Consider the following 6,000-nt stretch of genomic DNA (forward strand, 5'->3'; position numbering starts at 1 on the left):
CATGAGTGGGAGAGCGGCGGGGCACTGTCGATGTTGTGGGTGGTGCAAACCCCTGCATGCGGGGAACTGGCTTCGGTGGTGGGACTCCTCACCTCCGCGGGGTGGGAAAAGGCTCCGGTGAGAGAGCAGAGTGAGAGAGAAGAGGGGAGTGGGAAGAGAACGGAAAAACATAGGGGAAGGGGAGAGAGAGTGGGAGGGCTCTTACGCCCTCTGGTACGCCGCCATATGGTCCTCCAATCTAACAGCCTCCTCCAGCGATGCCAGGTGGTGGCACTGGACCCATTCCACTGTTCCTCGTGGTAGCCAATTGACAAGCTTCTCCAGTACCACCTGATCGATCACTCCCTCGATGTTGCGATTCACCACCAGCAGCCATTTCTGGCAGGTGTCTCGGAGCCGTTGGGTGAAGGCAAATGGGCGGCCGGTCATCTCCAACTTCATTGATCGGAATAGCTGGCGATGCTGCTACGGACTGTGGCCAACCCGCTGCAGGATGATCTTCTTCAGATCTTCATAAGCCAGGAGGTTAGACAGATCTCAGCGGTGCGCTCAAAAAGAGATCGAGGAAAGCTTCTGGGTTATCTTCCGCCCCATCTTCAAGAGCGTGAGCGGGGGCATGGGGCTGTGGTTGTCTGGGGACGCAGCCGGGGCTCTCTCCTGGCTGAGAAGGCTCCGGATCGCATGCCAGTCCTCTGCTTGAGCTTGAAGGACCTCGAAAAACCGGCAATCTTGATCTTGCTGGAGCTCAAGCAGGGATTGTTGGTGGGACTGGTGTAGGCCAACGAGGGACTTGAGGATCTCTGCCAACTGGGAGGACTCCATGGGCATACTTCCTCCAACGTCAATCTCCCAGGTTACGGAACCAGTGTGGAAGGGTCCACAGCAGAATGAGAGGAGGACACAGGGAAACGGGCTTCTCCTGGCACAGGTAAGACTTTTAATTGGCAACTTCAACGCTTACAGCTTCAGAAAACTCATTAGCTTCACAGGTACGAACATTCAAATTCATCAGCTTCACAGACACCATGGACTTCCTTTTGCCAGGCTCTCTCTCTCTCTCTCTCTCTCTCTGCTGGTGGCTTGGCTGCTTATATGCCACTCTCCCCATGCTCACTGGAATTAAGGTGTTTGATATAATCTAACTCGGGTGCAAGCGCCCTTACCACTTTCTCTCTCTCCGGACGGACGCTTGACCAAGCCCCTGCTGCCACACTAGTATTTGTCTTGTATTACAGTAAAAATAATAAAAAAAAAAGTTACATTTACTTGAAGCAAAATGACAATATATTTTGTCTCGTTTTCAGAGAAATCTAGCTATATTTAGCAACGTTTATGCTTGAGAAACTATGTGCCAATGGAAAAAAAAAAAACTCGATTCAAAAGAAAAAAACTTGTTTTTCTTATCCTATTGGTAGATCTTTTTTCTTGTTTTAAGCATAAACCAGACTAAATTTATTATACCATTGTTCTCGTTTTAAGGACGTTCAGATTTTTTTTTAAGGGAAATAATTTTTTTTTTTTATTTTTTATTTTTTTTTGCAGTGGTACTGTTGGCCTCTGGGTCAGATTGATTCACCAACAAACCCATGTGACATTAAAGCCATTGTCTCGAATTATGACAGTGACGCATTGAGTGAAAAGGGACAGCCAGGCAATCTTCCAGCCCATCCAGAGTTTGCATACCCCAGTGTGCTCAGTGGCATTCAGGAATCTCAAGATCTCTTGGTGCCCTCAGGCTATGTCACTGCTCAGCATCTCAGCACTCGAGAAACAGTAAAGCACAGTGTAACATGACAGCATGTGTAAATTATTAGCCTGTGGGAACTCCACATGTAAGAATAAAGCTATATTAATCTCGCATTTATAGCAGATGGGGAGCAGCTGCAAGAGAGTCAGAAAGAGACTCTCTGAAACATCCATCGCAGAAAAGGCACCAAGCAAGGGTCATTAGAGTGAACTTTCACTATCTCCTATGGAACAAGACTTTGAATCAGTTCATTGTCAAGAGTGCAGAGCAGAAGACCGAAAGGACAAGAAAACTCCCACCCTCAGACTCTAGGAATGAGCAGCAACATCTGAAATCTAGGTCAAATACATATCTTACATAACTGATATTCATCACTATAAACATAATTGAACAGTCCAAGAGAAATCAAGCAATTTATTTTAATTCTAAATGTTTATCCCAAAGCAATGATGAGGAATTTGAAGGCCAATAATATATATGCTTAAAAGTATCAATTAATGAGTATTAAATTGTTGCAGGCGGTTGGTATACTTGCATGGTTAAAAGACAGCCATAATACTGTACAGATAAACTTGGCCACTTAGTGTATAGCTCAGATCCAAAGGAGTTGGGGTGTTAAGCACACTCATAGCCTTCCTGAACAGCAGCAGTTGCACCCTTCATGCCAATATTGCTTTTTCAAAAGTAAATTAAAACAGTAACAAAAATGTGACTTCTAAAAATGGTTTATGCAGGCAGTGTATCAAAAGTACCTCATCTCTTCCATTGCCTAAATTAGAGATCTACACTCACTGAGAACTTTGAGGAACACTATGGTCCTAATAAACTGCCCGATGTGGTCTTCACTGTAGTGCATTCTGAGATGCTATTATGCACTACAGTTCACTACAATTGTACAAAGTAGTTATCCGAGTTACTGTAGCCTTTGTCAGCTCGAACCAGTCTGGGGATTCTCTGTTGACCTCTCATCAACAAGGCATTTCTGTCCACAGAACTGCCGCTCATTGGATGTTTTTGGCACCATTCCGAGTAAACTCTCGAGACAGTTGTGTGAAAATACCAGGAGATCAGCAGTTACAGAAATACACAAACCAGCCTGTCTGGCACCAACAATCATGCCATGGTTGAAATCACTGAGATCAAATTTTTTCCCCATTCTGATGGTTGATGTGAACATTAACTGAAGCTCCTGACCCATATCTGTATGATTTTATGCATTGCACTGCTGCTACACAATTGGCTAATAAGATAAATAGCATGAATATGTAGGTGTACAGGTGTTCCTAATAAAGTTCTCAGTGAGTGTATTTCACCATTTTGGGACAAAGCTATTCATATACAGGAAAATTCATCTTTACTTCTCTAAAATGTATGTACAAGAGAAAAATCGGCAGGTAAAAAGAAAGCAGCCACATCAGAAGTTCTACATGTTGTATCATCATCCCATCCCTAGAGCAGGCTATATCTGATCCTTGCTCGGGTGGAGGAAGAGCTCAGAGCATCGAGATCATCAATCTGAAAGTACATTATGGACTGAACAATTATAGCAAGCTGCTCTGCCCACTCTTCCCTGATGCTACTTAGGACACTTCGTGAACATAATTTCTAACTTTTACTTACCCTTCACAGAAACTAAATGTTCAGTTCCATTTTTTTTTTTAACTTTTTTTTTTTTTTTGCAATTTCTTTCTACTCTTCTAGCTTTTCTACTACTCTAGCTTACCATACTATTGCAATTTGACAGTGCAATACAGCAGATATTGTTGACACTAGCATGACAAATTGGTTGTAATGTTCCTTATTTGTAAGTCGCTTTGGACAGATGCATCTGCTAAATTACAAAAAAGGTAAACCCTGCTGAAATAAAGCTGGTCACCACCATATACAGTGTTGCGTTTTGATAAATAAATAAATAAATAAATAAATAAATAAATAAATAAAAGGTCGACCAGCTTCATGGCTAAGTGTATACGGTGAACAACATGGCAATGCTGGTCCACCAGTTAGCCTCAATCAACACTAACCAGCATATACCAGCATGGGAATTGCTTGTTTAAGATGGTCTGGTTTGAGCAGAGTATGTCAAAGTAAAATGTTTCAGAAGACCAAGTTTCCAAAACTGCATCAAATCCAATAGTGTACCTTCATCTTTAAGGATCACTAGATCCGAGTTACATCCCCTGGCCATCTTTTCCCGGACGAATAATGCTCTGCTACCGGAAGCCTAGTTTAATCCTCTCAGGCCCAAAGGTGAAAGGCAGGAACAAAACAGTAAAGGCAAATCCTCATTTGAGGAGGCCCCGTCCGCACTTCAACATTCTGAAATGGCTGGTTGAGTATAATCCCTAAAAGCATGCCACCAGCAGATCATTGAGAGGGAGAGTTAAGGTTGTCTGTGTGTGGGGTGGATAGTCATCTTGATAACGTTCACCTGCTGCATAACCCTTGAGGTTGCTTAGGGCAGTGATAAGGAGGAAGATATAAAAAGATTGTGGCTAAATGCATCATTGAGGTTGGACAACTTAAGAGCAGAGGGGAGTTCAGGACTGAAGATGAGATAAAAGGAGATTCAAAAGTGACAAAAAAATAAATTAAAAAAATGCTGCGTTATGTAAAGCTTTGACACAAATTATGCAAATGGAGGGGGAAACCTCACACAGACTATACCTACAGGTGCATCTCAATAAATTAGAATGTCGTGGAAAAGTTAATTTATTTCAGTAATTCAACTCAAATTGTGAAACTCGTGTATTAAATAAATTCAATGCACACAGACTGAAGTAATTTAAGCCTTTGGTTCTTTTAATTGTGATGATTTTGGCTCACATTTAACAAAAACCCACCAATTCACTATCTCAAAAAATTAGAATACATCATAAGACCAATAAAAAAAAACATTTTTAATGAATTGTTGGCCTTCTGGAAAGTATGTTCATTTACTGTATATGTACTCAATACTTGGTAGGGGCTCCTTTTGCTTTAATTACTGCCTCAATTCGGCGTGGCATGGAGGTGATCAGTTTGTGGCACTGCTGAGGTGGTATGGAAGCCCAGGTTTCTTTGACAGTGGCCTTCAGCTCATCTGCATTTTTTGGTCTCTTGTTTCTCATTTTCCTCTTGACAATACCCCATAGATTCTCTATGGGGTTCAGGTCTGGTGAGTTTGCTGGCCAGTCAAGCACACCAACACCATGGTCATTTAACCAACTTTTGGTGCTTTTGGCAGTGTGGGCAGGTGCCAAATCCTGCTGGAAAATGAAATCAGCATCTTTAAAAAGCTGGTCAGCAGAAGGAAGCATGAAGTGCTCCAAAATGTCTTGGTAAACGGGTGCAATGACTTCAAAAAACACAATGGACCAACACCAGCAGATGACATTGCACCCCAAATCATCACAGACTGTGGAAACTTAACACTGGACTTCAAGCAACTTGGGCTATGAGCTTCTCCACCCTTCCTCCAGACTCTAGGACCTTGGTTTCCAAATGAAATACAAAATTTGCTCTCATCTGAAAAGAGGACTTTGGAACACTGGGCAACAGTCCAGTTCTTCTTCTCCTTTGCCCAGGTAAGACGCCTCTGACGTTGTCTGTGGTTCAGGAGTGGGTTAACAAGAGGAATACGACAACTGTAGCCAAATTCCTTGACATGTCTGTGTGTGGTGGCTCTTGATGCCTTGACCCCAGCCTCAGTCCATTCCTTGTGAAGTTCACCCAAATTCTTGAATCGATTTTGCTGGACAATCCTTAAGGCTGCGGTTCTCGGTTGGTTGTGCATCTTTTTCTTCCACACTTTTTCCTTCCACTCAGCTTTGTTAACATGCTTGGATACAGCACTCTGTGAACAGCCAGCTTCTTTGGCAATGAATGATTGTGGCTTACCCTCCTTGTGAAGGGTGTCAATGATTGTCTTCTGGACAACTGTCAGATCAGCAGTCTTCCCCATGATTGTGTAGCCTAGTGAACCAAACTGAGAGACCATTTTGAAGGCTCAGGAAACCTTTGCAGGTGTTTTGAGTTGATTAGCTGATTGGCATGTCACCATATTCTAATTTTTTGAGAGAGTGAATTGGTGGGTTTTTGTTAAATGTGAGCCAAAATCATCACAATTAAAAGAACCAAAGACTTAAACTACTTCAGTCTGTGTGCATTGAATTTATTTAATACACAAGTTTCACAATTTGAGTTGAATTACTGAAATAAATTAACTTTTCCACAACATTCTAATTTATTGAGATGCACCTGTATATTGCAGT

The sequence above is a fragment of the Myxocyprinus asiaticus genome, chromosome 41 (assembly GCF_019703515.2).
Source record: "Myxocyprinus asiaticus isolate MX2 ecotype Aquarium Trade chromosome 41, UBuf_Myxa_2, whole genome shotgun sequence".
Taxonomy (NCBI): Eukaryota; Metazoa; Chordata; class Actinopteri; order Cypriniformes; family Catostomidae; genus Myxocyprinus; species Myxocyprinus asiaticus.